Genomic DNA, 12824 nt, shown 5'->3' with positions numbered 1-12824 from the left:
CTCTGGCGCCGTTCTGAATGTGCGGAAAACTGTATTGGTACCACTGGGTCGTCGGGGACTGTCTGCTGAACGGGACTGGTTCCGTGTTGTGCGCACCCACAAAATTTTAGGACTCGACATTGTAGCGTGCCCACAAAAAATGCAAGTTTTAAACTGGAGACGCGTTCTTGGCACTGTGAAGGCCCTATGTCGCAGCCACTCAGGTCGCCGCCTCAACTTACATCAACGTGTGGCTGTCATTAACACATTCATCTTATCGAATGCGTGGTACATCGCCCAACTGCTTAGTGTTCCGAAGCCGATCGGGAGGGCGATTTCGCAGGCAGTCTACTGGCTCCTGTGGCGGCATGAAATTTTTAAAGTCAAGGCTTCGACCTGTGTCATCGACAGGCAGCTGGGCGGCCTCGGTTTCACCGACGTTCCACGCAAATGCGGCGCTCTGCTCGTCCACCGGACGGCCACCCTGCAGTCCGACAACCCGGCAGGAAGCACCGCGGCACTCCTGGAGCTCTACCGCCCACGCTCTGAAGCGGCGCCCGTCTCTCTCGCGGCCATCCCGTATAAGATGTCCTACATACGGGAGTACTTTTTAACGAGGAGCTACGCTCTTTCAACGGCTACCGACAGACACAGGACCGCCCGCGGACTCTACGTTGCCCTGACTGGACAACCTCCGCGTCATGAACTGGTGTTCCGGAACCCCACAGTGGAATGGGTGAACGTGTGGGCAAACATCAACAACCCGGTGTTGCCGTCGGACGTGAGTGCGCTCTGGTTTAAGATCGTCAACAACACCCTAGCGACGAACCAGCGGCTTGCCGACATTCATCTCCTTCCCTCTGCCAACTGTGGTAGATGTGGTGCTGTGGACACACGGGAACATCGTTTTGAGTGTGCATCGGTGTCGACGGTATGGCGGTTGTGTCAACGAATGGTCGCCCACATTAATAGAACGCCTCCTCACCTTGTGACTGTTCGTCGTGTGATAGTGCCTAACTTCAAAGCTTTCCCGCGGACGAAAAATAACGCCACTGTCTGGATCTTAGGGCATACGATTTATGCCCTTATCGATATGGCCGTCACTGATACTGTGATTTACCTAGATTATTTGTGGGCCCAGTATATGACACTGAAGGATTGCGTTCAATTTCGCGAATTGTTTGCGAATTTTTTGAAGGCGGCCTTGGATTACGGCTATGAAATGGAACTGCGGCAAACACCTTGAACTGAGATTTACTGAGCTGACGCGTTCTATTTTTAATTTCTTTTTCCTTCTTTTCTTTGTTTTATTTGCGTTATGGTTGGTGACTTGTGCCACACCCACACTACGGGTCGTTCTGGTTTTATCTCCAAGAGAGGAGTGTCCTTTTACTTTTGAGGAATTTTATTTTGTTCACAAGACTTCATGGGTATTTTAGAAGATACAGCCTGTTTGTGTGGAACATTCATAGTTGCAGGAGTGTTTTTTTCCAATCTCTTAAATCCTGTTCCCGGACTGTCGCGATTTCATTTTATTACTTTCCTGTGATTTCTGTTTCTTTCGTGTGATGCACACATCGACATAAACTCTCATGTTGTGCTGTTGTGCTGCGTTGCCACCTGTTTTGTAACAACTCTCTGCTACATCGGAGTGACTGACGTTAGTCAGGAGGGACAATATATTTTTCTTTTAAGTGGAATATGAGTTTAGTTGAACTACGAGCAGAAGAGTTGAACCAGCGGAGGAAAGAAGACCGTCCACGAATTCCGCGATAAAATTTTTCTTAGTTCTCCATTTTTTCTGTGGAAGAAGACACCACACCATCTGAGCAGAAGATGATTTTGTTTTAAGTTATACCACGGTTCCACGAAGTTCGACAGTAAAGCAAATATAGCGATGAAGCTCGCCGAAGAAGGCATATTTTGGTGAGAGTAAGGAGGGCTATAAGGGGAGTAAAAAAAAAAAAAAATAAAATAAAAAAAAAAAAAAATAAAAAAAAAAAAAAAAAAAAAAGTGGTAGAATGCTCGCCTGCCACGCGGGCGGCCCGGGTTCGATTCCCGGCCGATGCATCATTTTGCTTTTCCCGCGATGATGCTGCCGCGTGGCTTGAGCGCTTGAGATGCACGATCCACAAGAATGTGTAGCTGGATTTCCCTTGAGAAGGACCGAGAACGCAGCACTCGCGGGTCCCCACTAGGACGCTCGCATCTTGTTCTACAGACTAGCGTCGGCCTGGCCTCACAAGTCGCTGGGTCCGGGTGCCTCCGAGGCTCTGAACTTTAACGACAAGGAGTGCTGCCTATCGTTGCAACAGCTGCAGCAGCACCGCAATCAACTGGGCCGGCAGTGCACGTGTAGCAACAGAACACGTTATCCAGGAAGTACAGTGTCTCTACGTCTAATATTGGGTACGGTATTTAGCCAGTTTCCAGGACAAGCGGTGCACCCGTGCCTCGGTAGCGCAGTAGGCAGCGCGTAAGTCTCATAATCTTAAGGTCGTGAGTTCGATCCTCACCCGGGGCATTTAATTTTCTGTGACTGATGGTGGTGCTGTTGCTAGGGCGCCAACGTATTTCTTGTTTGTTATCCACAACGTTTCAACGCTTCAGCGGGAAAATGTTTACTTCCTGTTATTGCTACTTACAGCTTCCCTTTTCCTCTTCTCCCAGCAGAGCATGAAGCCAAAAGCGTTGCTCTGCGACGTTTGAGGTGCGCGCTTTGCCAGTCAGTATGTGCAAAGATGCTCGCAAAGAGAGAGGGGCGCCGACGCGGCACTCGACACGAAATGCGACAAGCGACCGTACGAACGGTCGAACGAAACGGCCACATCCGGTGTGGTCTAGTGGCTAGGATACCTGGCTTTCACCCAGGAGGCCCCGGTTCGATTCCCGGTACCGGAACGGAATTTTTTCCACACGAATCGTGGCAAGTTTGAGCTGTCCGAGCAGCCGTTTGCCGTCCTGCTCGCAATATAGCTACTGTTTCGTGACCGTCAGCAGAATATAGACTAGGGAAGCAGACACACGACGACCATAGAAATGGTGTATGGCTTCATGCCACCTGTTTCCAGCGTAGGGCTGAGCAACTGCATCTGCCGAGGCCCGTTAGCTCAGTTGGTTAGAGCGTCGTGCTAATAACGCGAAGGTCGTGGGTTCGATCCCCCCACGGGCCACTACTCTTTTACTACTACGAAAAGGCAGCGCCGATTTCAGCTGGCGAGTGTGATGACCAAAAGATCATCACCCTGCGTGGAAGTTGACAGAGGATCCGAACCCGACTCGTCGGGAAGCGCTACAGCATTCACTCGGCAATGGCCATAATATCTTGAATACACTGGTTCTCAACCGATAAAGAGAAAATGAAAGAAAATGTCCGATTGCCGATGCGTAACAACTTTGGCCCTTGTCAGTACTTGGGCGGGTGAGCGCATGGGAACACAGGGCACTATTTGCACTTTTACTTCCTATTTTTGTTTCTCCTTTGTTTTCGGAGCTACAGCCCGATTCGGTGAGGGAGACGCCACCGTGAAATGAAGGGGGCGTGCTGTGTGTCCATCGCCTCGCCTCTCCTTACCTCTCTCAGTCGTTTCTCGTGCTTGTCGTTTTGATAAAGGCCGATTTGAGAGCGTCAGCTCTCGCGTCAGCTGAGCAAAGTCGAGACAAGTCGAGACACGAGACAAGTCGAGACACACTAAGGGCTGGTATGCAGCGAATAAGAGGGCGAAAAAAACAATAATTAAAGAGCGCGTGGCAAAAGTACTCATACGCGAAATTAAAAGCCTGCTGCGGTGGCCGGGAATCGAACCCGGATCAACTGCTTGGAAGGCAACTATGCTGACCATTACACCACCACCGCACAAGCGAGCGCCGCGCGTCCGCGCTGTGTCGGCTTCCCGCCAGTCGGCAGCGGCCGAAGGTGATCGTACCTGGCAGGCGCATTTCGAGGCAGGCTAGGGGAGCACATCCAGACGCATTCGGACAGCGTATCCGCGCACATCGCGCGGAGCAGCGGAGCGGTTGCGGCTTTGTTTACATCGCGGGGCGGCGCTCAGCGAGTGTTTCGAGGTCCACGTGTTCAAGTTTCTTCAACGTGAGTACCATGTCGACAGTTACTAGGGCAAACACTGCGCAGTTTGTGTTCGATAGAAATGCTTTGCGGCCCACCGCTTTTGAAATCCACGAATTTATATTCGAAGATTTGAAAATTCCGGAAGATCTGGTGGACACTTTTCAGTTGGATTTCGCGCAATATTCGCTATTTTTGAAGTTCTTTTCCGGCGACATCTGTGAAAAATTTGTTGAAAAATTTGGCGGAGTGCGTAAATTTAGGCATGTCGATGGCACAGTCAGTGATGTGCAGATTGTGCCCTCGGGTTATGGTGTTAGAACGGTTCGAGTATTTAATGTGCCCCCTGAATGCGGCAATGATTTGATTGCACGTGCTCTCACTCAGTACGGCGTTGTCTTGTCGGTAGTTAACGAAAAGTGGTCTAGTGCCTACCGGTACCAGGTTAATAGTGGAGTACGTAGTGTCCGCATTGACTTGAAGAAACACATTCCATCCTACGTAATGATTGCGGGCTGTAGGGCTCAAGTGACTTATATCGGCCAGCCACCCACATGCTCAATTTGTCATTCCACTGAGCATTTACGTGTTGATTGTCCCCGTAGACGACCCGTGCAGCTCCCACGTAGTGACGCTGCGGCTACTGGTGGCCACTTCGTGCCACTACTGAGTGAAATAGTAGCGGGCACTGTATCACAACCCCGCCCTGCCGACCCTATTCGTGCTGAGGATGTACCAAGTGAGGTGAATGTTACTGCAGACGCACCACAGGATCGAATGGAGGACGCTCCCATTTTGTCCTCGGCTGTGGTAGAATCGGATTCAGTTGCTAAGGAGGTCCCAGATGTTTCGGATCATACACCAGTTGCTATTTCGGAAGAGATGGACACCTCCTTACCACCGCCTCCGCCGCCTGAAGAGGTTCCCCTGGCACCGAGGAAAGGGCGTACAAAGAAAAATAAAAATAAGGGTACTAGGAGTCAGCAGTCAGATGACTTGCCGTGCACCCCTGTATCAGAGAGTGGCAGTGAGACTGAAGTTCAGACATCGTGCCCCCCTGCCTCTGACAGCTCTGCGCGCCAGGAGCGTATAAGGGAACAAACAGCACATCTCAAGGTGTTCTTAAATACGGCACGCGAACAGGGTGCGCATGCTGCGAAGCGCAAAAGCGAGCAAAGTAGCGAGCAGCTGCCGCAGCGCACGCGCAGGCATTCGGCGACGTCGGCCGCCGGTACAGCAACAACACAGGCGGACGAGGCCACGTACACAGACACCGCTGGTGGTCGCGCCCAACCGACCGACCGACCAACGGAGACGCCCTGGTGGAAGCAGGAGGAGGACGACCCTGGATCCCATTAGCGGCTTTCGGCGGACCTGTTGTAATTCGTGCCCCGTTTACCTGCGACGTTATGTTACGCTGTTCCTGCACGCTGACAGTAATTTTCTGCACAGAATTGTCCACGAGTTACGTAATGGGTTGCAGTGCTTCTTGACAGTTTTATTGGTGTGCTTAAGACGCTGCATCTGCGTCTTCCGTTTCTCATTTTTCTTGCTAATGCTTGAGTGTCTGTGTTTTAAATGGCCGCCGCTCGTCAACATCTAAAGATCTTCTCAGTTTTATCACTCAATGTAAATCGCATCATAGCTGCGCATAAAATAGCAAGTTTTATAGACTTTTTAACTTTGGGAGGCTATGACGTTGCATTGCTCCAAGAAGTTACTGTTAAGCGCTTCAATAACGTCCCTGGTTATGATGTCATCTATAACATTAACGTTGAAGGTACTTGTGGCACCGCTGTTCTTTATAAAACTGTATTGCAACCAACTAACGTTCAATTTTTACCGAATGGCCGCTTACTTACGTGTACGATCCAGGATGTCACATTTATTAATATATACGCGCCGAGTGGCACTGATCATAAACGTGCACGTTCTGTTTTTTTTAATCAAGATGTGGTTCCGTTTTTTGCGTCGACCCGCAATGTCGTAGTTGGCGGCGATTTTAACTGTGTTACTGCCGCAGCCGATCAATTTCCCACGGCTACCATGTGCCCGGAACTTTCCCAACTAATTGTGACAAATGACTTGATCGATGTTTGGCGTCATTTTCATCCTACCACGACGCAATACACACATTTTTATGCGAACGGTGCCAGCAGAATTGATCGCATTTATGTGTCGCGGCCGCTTCAAACCTATCTTCATAGGGTTGCGGTACATCCCGTCGCTTTTAGCGATCACTGCGGGGTTGTGTGTGACGTGCAATTACTGGCACATAGGCAGGCGCCCCCTTCCCGTGTTTGGAAACTCAATACCCGTCATCTCTCTGACGCCGGTTTACGTTGCGAGATTCAGAACGTGTGGCAGTATTGTTCTGAAAAACGGGGAAGCTATGCCTCGGTCTTACAATGGTGGGTCGACCTAGCCAAACCGCAGTTGCGCAGTGTTGCGATGCGGTATGCAAGGGAGGCGTCATTTTGGGAGAGGCGCACCATTGCCTTTTATCAGCAGTGCCTCCAGGATGCGCTTGATGCGCCCGTGGCGCCAGATCAAAACTTACGCGCACGTTTGAATAGAATTAAAAGCAAGATACTCCAGCATCACCTCCACAAGGCACAAGGTGTTCTGATCAGGAGCCGACCGCAGTGTGAGACCATTGACGAAGTGCCAACGCTTTACCACTTGGCACGCGAGAAACGGTTGGCGCGGAGGAAAGACATTACCACCCTCATCACGGACACTGGTGCTCGTCTCACGGCGAAGCATGAGATCGTTCCCCACGTCACCGACCACTTTAAGAGGTTGTTCGGACGGACAGCTGCCGATGATGTCGCACGTTCATTTCTGTTAGATGAATTGGATACTGTCATCTCCGAATCTGACCGTCAGTCACTGGATGAGATGTTGTCACGGGACGATGTGAAAGACGTGTTGCGTTCGTGTCGTCGAGGGAAGTCTCCAGGTCCAGATGGCCTTCCCATCGAATTTTACCTGGCTTATTGGGATATTTTCGGTGAGACATTGACGATCATGATAAATGAAATTGTTCGTGGTGCTGCTGTCCCTTCGAAGTTCGTTGCAGGGCGTATTATATTAATTCCGAAGACACCGACAGCATGCCGTGTTGAGGCATTACGCCCTATCACACTTTTAAATGCAGACTATAAACTGGCGGCACGATGCCTCGCAACGAAACTCAGTGTGCTCATGGACAAGATAATCAGTCCCTTTCAGTCGTGTGGTGTGCAACGCCGTAGTATTTTTCACGCTGCGGCTTCATACCGAGACGTGGTCGCGTACGCAGCCATTAATGACCTGTCCGCTGGCATTCTCTCAATCGACTTTGCCAATGCATTCGACCGTATCGGGCACGATTATCTTCTGTCCGTCATGACAAAACTGGGGTTCGGCGGCCACTTTCTCGATGCTATACGGAATCTTTTAACGTCGGCGACGTCCGTCATTGTCATCAATGGTTGGCAGTCGCCGCCCATTCCTATTACAAGATCCGTCAGACAGGGCTGTCCTTTATCAATGCTCCTATTTGTCATTGCGCTCGACCCGTTTTTGCGCGCAGTCGGTCGAATCATTGAAGGTGTCCAGCTCTGTCACGTCTCTCTCAAATGTGCTGCCTATGCTGACGACGTGGGACTTTTCATGGGGCGGGCACATGACTTGGACAGAGTTCGTGATGTTCTGATATTGTACGAACGTGCCTCTGGCGCCGTTCTGAATGTGCGGAAAACTGTATTGGTACCACTGGGTCGTCGGGGACTGTCTGCTGAACGGGACTGGTTCCGTGTTGTGCGCACCCACAAAATTTTAGGACTCGACATTGTAGCGTGCCCACAAAAAATGCAAGTTTTAAACTGGAGACGCGTTCTTGGCACTGTGAAGGCCCTATGTCGCAGCCACTCAGGTCGCCGCCTCAACTTACATCAACGTGTGGCTGTCATTAACACATTCATCTTATCGAATGCGTGGTACATCGCCCAACTGCTTAGTGTTCCGAAGCCGATCGGGAGGGCGATTTCGCAGGCAGTCTACTGGCTCCTGTGGCGGCATGAAATTTTTAAAGTCAAGGCTTCGACCTGTGTCATCGACAGGCAGCTGGGCGGCCTCGGTTTCACCGACGTTCCACGCAAATGCGGCGCTCTGCTCGTCCACCGGACGGCCACCCTGCAGTCCGACAACCCGGCAGGAAGCACCGCGGCACTCCTGGAGCTCTACCGCCCACGCTCTGAAGCGGCGCCCGTCTCTCTCGCGGCCATCCCGTATAAGATGTCCTACATACGGGAGTACTTTTTAACGAGGAGCTACGCTCTTTCAACGGCTACCGACAGACACAGGACCGCCCGCGGACTCTACGTTGCCCTGACTGGACAACCTCCGCGTCATAAACTGGTGTTCCGGAACCCCACAGTGGAATGGGTGAACGTGTGGGCAAACATCAACAACCCGGTGTTGCCGTCGGACGTGAGTGCGCTCTGGTTTAAGATCGTCAACAACACCCTAGCGACGAACCAGCGGCTTGCCGACATTCATCTCCTTCCCTCTGCCAACTGTGGTAGATGTGGTGCTGTGGACACACGGGAACATCGTTTTGAGTGTGCATCGGTGTCGACGGTATGGCGGTTGTGTCAACGAATGGTCGCCCACATTAATAGAACGCCTCCTCACCTTGTGACTGTTCGTCGTGTGATAGTGCCTAACTTCAAAGCTTTCCCGCGGACGAAAAATAACGCCACTGTCTGGATCTTAGGGCATACGATTTATGCCCTTATCGATATGGCCGTCACTGATACTGTGATTTACCTAGATTATTTGTGGGCCCAGTATATGACACTGAAGGATTGCGTTCAATTTCGCGAATTGTTTGCGAATTTTTTGAAGGCGGCCTTGGATTACGGCTATGAAATGGAACTGCGGCAAACACCTTGAACTGAGATTTACTGAGCTGACGCGTTCTATTTTTAATTTCTTTTTCCTTCTTTTCTTTGTTTTATTTGCGTTATGGTTGGTGACTTGTGCCACACCCACACTACGGGTCGTTCTGGTTTTATCTCCAAGAGAGGAGTGTCCTTTTACTTTTGAGGAATTTTATTTTGTTCACAAGACTTCATGGGTATTTTAGAAGATACAGCCTGTTTGTGTGGAACATTCATAGTTGCAGGAGTGTTTTTTTCCAATCTCTTAAATCCTGTTCCCGGACTGTCGCGATTTCATTTTATTACTTTCCTGTGATTTCTGTTTCTTTCGTGTGATGCACACATCGACATAAACTCTCATGTTGTGCTGTTGTGCTGCGTTGCCACCTGTTTTGTAACAACTCTCTGCTACATCGGAGTGACTGACGTTAGTCAGGAGGGACAATATATTTTTCTTTTAAGTGGAATATGAGTTTAGTTGAACTACGAGCAGAAGAGTTGAACCAGCGGAGGAAAGAAGACCGTCCACGAATTCCGCGATAAAATTTTTCTTAGTTCTCCATTTTTTCTGTGGAAGAAGACACCACACCATCTGAGCAGAAGATGATTTTGTTTTAAGTTATACCACGGTTCCACGAAGTTCGACAGTAAAGCAAATATAGCGATGAAGCTCGCCGAAGAAGGCATATTTTGGTGAGAGTAAGGAGGGCTATAAGGGGAGTAAAAAAAAAAAAAAATAAAATAAAAAAAAAAAAAATAAAAAAAAAAAAAAAAAAAAAGTGGTAGAATGCTCGCCTGCCACGCGGGCGGCCCGGGTTCGATTCCCGGCCGATGCATCATTTTGCTTTTCCCGCGATGATGCTGCCGCGTGGCTTGAGCGCTTGAGATGCACGATCCACAAGAATGTGTAGCTGGATTTCCCTTGAGAAGGACCGAGAACGCAGCACTCGCGGGTCCCCACTAGGACGCTCGCATCTTGTTCTACAGACTAGCGTCGGCCTGGCCTCACAAGTCGCTGGGTCCGGGTGCCTCCGAGGCTCTGAACTTTAACGACAAGGAGTGCTGCCTATCGTTGCAACAGCTGCAGCAGCACCGCAATCAACTGGGCCGGCAGTGCACGTGTAGCAACAGAACACGTTATCCAGGAAGTACAGTGTCTCTACGTCTAATATTGGGTACGGCATTTACCCAGTTTGCAGGACAAGCGGTGCACCCGTGCCTCGGTAGCGCAGTAGGCAGCGCGTAAGTCTCATAATCTTAAGGTCGTGAGTTCGATCCTCACCCGGGGCATTTAATTTTCTGTGACTGATGGTGGTGCTGTTGCTAGGGCGCCAACGTATTTCTTGTTTGTTATCCACAACGTTTCAACGCTTCAGCGGGAAAATGTTTACTTCCTGTTATTGCTACTTACAGCTTCCCTTTTCCTCTTCTCCCAGCAGAGCATGAAGCCAAAAGCATTGCTCTGCGACGTTTGAGGTGCGCGCCTTGCCAGTCACTATGTGCAAAGATGCTCGCAAAGAGAGAGGGGCGCCGACGCGGCACTCGACACGAAATGCGACAAGCGACCGTACGAACGGTCGAACGAAACGGCCGCATCCGGTGTGGTCTAGTGGCTAGGATACCTGGCTTTCACCCAGGAGGCCCGGGTTCGATTCCCGGTACCGGAACGGAATTTTTTCCACACGAATCGTGACAGGTTTGAGCTGTCCGAGCGGCCGTTTCCCGTCCTGCTCGCAATATAGCTACTGTTTCGTGACCGTCAGCAGAATATAGACTAGGGAAGCCGACACACGACGACCATAGAAATGGTGTATGGCTTCATGCCACCTGTTTCCAGCGTAGGGCTGAGCAACTGCATCTGCCGAGGCCCGTTAGCTCAGTTGGTTAGAGCGTCGTGCTAATAACGCGAAGGTCGTGGGTTCGATCCCCCCACGGGCCACTACTCTTTTACTACTACGAAAAGGCAGCGCCGATTTCAGCTGGCGAGTGTGATGACCAGAAGATCATCACCCTGCGTGGAAGTTGACAGAGGATCCGAACCCGACTCGTCGGGAAGCGCTGCAGCATTCACTCGGCAATGGCCATAATATCTTGAATACACTGGTTCTCAACCGATAAAGAGAAAATGAAAGAAAATGTCCGATTGCCGATGCGTAACAACTTTGGCCCTTGTCAGTACTTGGGCGGGTGAGCGCATGGGAACACAGGGCACTATTTGCACTTTTACTTCCTATTTTTGTTTCTCCTTTGTTTTCGGAGCTACAGCCCGATTCGGTCAGGGAGACGCCACCGTGAAATGAAGGGGGCGTGCTGTGTGTCCATCGCCTCGCCTCTCCTTAGCTCTCTCAGTCGTTTCTCGTGCTTGTCGTTTTGATAAAGGCCGATTTGAGAGCGTCAGCTCTCGCGTCAGCTGAGCAAAGTCGAGACAAGTCGAGACACACTAAGGGCTGGTATGCAGCGAGTAAGAGGGCGAAAAAACAATAATTTAAGAGCGCGTGGCAAAAGTACTCATACGCGAAATTAAAAGCCCGCTGCGGTGGCCGGGAATCGAACCCGGATCAACTGCTTGGAAGGCAACTATGCTGACCATTACACCACCACCGCACAAGCGAGCGCCGCGCGTCCGCGCTGTGTCGGCTTCCCGCCAGTCGGCAGCGGCGGAAGGTGATCGTACCTGGCAGGCGCATTTCGAGGCAGGCTAGGGGAGCACATCCAGACGCATTCGGACAGCGTATCCGCGCACATCGCGCGGAGCAGCGGAGCGGTTGCGGCTTTGTTTACATCGCGGGGCGGCGCTCAGCGAGTGTTTCGAGGTCCACGTGTTCAAGTTTCTTCAACGTGAGTACCATGTCGACAGTTACTAGGGCAAACACTGCGCAGTTTGTGTTCGATAGAAATGCTTTGCGGCCCACCGCTTTTGAAATCCACGAATTTATATTCGAAGATTTGAAAATCCCGGAAGATCTAGTGGACACTTTTCAGTTGGATTTCGCGCAATATTCGCTATTTTTGAAGTTCTTTTCCGGCGACATGTGTGAAAAATTTGTTGAAAAATTTGGCGGAGTGCGTAAATTTAGGCATGTCGATGGCACAGTCAGTGATGTGCAGATTGTGCCCTCGGGTTATGGTGTTAGAACGGTTCGAGTATTTAATGTGCCCCCTGAATGCGGCAATGATTTGATTGCACGTGCTCTCACTCAGTACGGCGTTGTGTTGTCGGTAGTTAACGAAAAGTGGTCTAGTGCGTACCGGTACCAGGTTAATAGTGGAGTACGTAGTGTCCGCATTGACTTGAAGAAACACATTCCATCCTACGTAATGATTGCGGGCTGTAGGGCTCAAGTGACTTATATCGGCCAGCCACCCACATGCTCAATTTGTCATTCCACTGAGCATTTACGTGTTGATTGTCCCCGTAGACGACCCGTGCAGCTCCCACGTAGTGACGTTGCGGCTACTGGTGGCCACTTCGTGCCACTACTGAGTGAAATAGTAGCGGGCACTGTATCACAACCCCGCCCTGCCGACCCTATTCGTGCTGAGGATGTACCAAGTGAGGTGAATGTTACTGCAGACGCACCACAGGATCGAATGGAGGACGCTCCCATTTTGTCCTCGGCTGTGGTAGAATCGGATTCAGTTGCTAAGGAGGTCCCAGATGTTTCGGATCATACACCAGTTGCTATTTCAGACGAGATGGACACCTCCTTACCACCGCCTCCGCCGCCTGAAGAGGTTCCCCTGGCACCGAGGAAAGGGCGTACAAAGAAAAATAAAAATAAGGGTACTAGGAGTCAGCAGTCAGATGACTTGCCGTGCACCCCTGTATCAGAGAGTGGCAGTGAGACTG

General features: G+C 50.7%; 8 non-coding genes across 8 annotated transcripts; 6 read left to right on the top strand and 2 right to left on the bottom strand.

Annotated features, from left to right (window-relative positions):
- The first annotated feature begins 2431 nt into the window (after positions 1-2431).
- Trnam-cau lies at positions 2432-2504 on the top strand. The gene has a single exon. It is a non-coding gene; the product is annotated as a tRNA-Met (tRNA).
- A 305-nt stretch (positions 2505-2809) lies between these two features.
- Positions 2810-2881, top strand: Trnae-uuc. The gene has a single exon. It is a non-coding gene; the product is annotated as a tRNA-Glu (tRNA).
- A 198-nt stretch (positions 2882-3079) lies between these two features.
- Positions 3080-3153, top strand: Trnai-aau. The gene has a single exon. It is a non-coding gene; the product is annotated as a tRNA-Ile (tRNA).
- Positions 3154-3764: 611 nt separating this feature from the next.
- Trnag-ucc lies at positions 3765-3836 on the bottom strand. The gene has a single exon. It is a non-coding gene; the product is annotated as a tRNA-Gly (tRNA).
- Positions 3837-10191: 6355 nt separating this feature from the next.
- On the top strand, positions 10192-10264 carry Trnam-cau. The gene has a single exon. It is a non-coding gene; the product is annotated as a tRNA-Met (tRNA).
- Positions 10265-10569: 305 nt separating this feature from the next.
- Positions 10570-10641, top strand: Trnae-uuc. Its single transcript has one exon. It is a non-coding gene; the product is annotated as a tRNA-Glu (tRNA).
- A 198-nt stretch (positions 10642-10839) lies between these two features.
- Positions 10840-10913, top strand: Trnai-aau. Its single transcript has one exon. It is a non-coding gene; the product is annotated as a tRNA-Ile (tRNA).
- Positions 10914-11506: 593 nt separating this feature from the next.
- On the bottom strand, positions 11507-11578 carry Trnag-ucc. The gene has a single exon. It is a non-coding gene; the product is annotated as a tRNA-Gly (tRNA).
- Between the last annotated feature and the right edge of the window lie 1246 nt (positions 11579-12824).

The sequence above is a fragment of the Schistocerca piceifrons genome, unplaced genomic scaffold (genome assembly GCF_021461385.2).
Source record: "Schistocerca piceifrons isolate TAMUIC-IGC-003096 unplaced genomic scaffold, iqSchPice1.1 HiC_scaffold_572, whole genome shotgun sequence".
Lineage (NCBI taxonomy): Eukaryota > Metazoa > Arthropoda > Insecta > Orthoptera > Acrididae > Schistocerca > Schistocerca piceifrons.
This window is presented reverse-complemented; position numbering and strand designations above follow the sequence as displayed.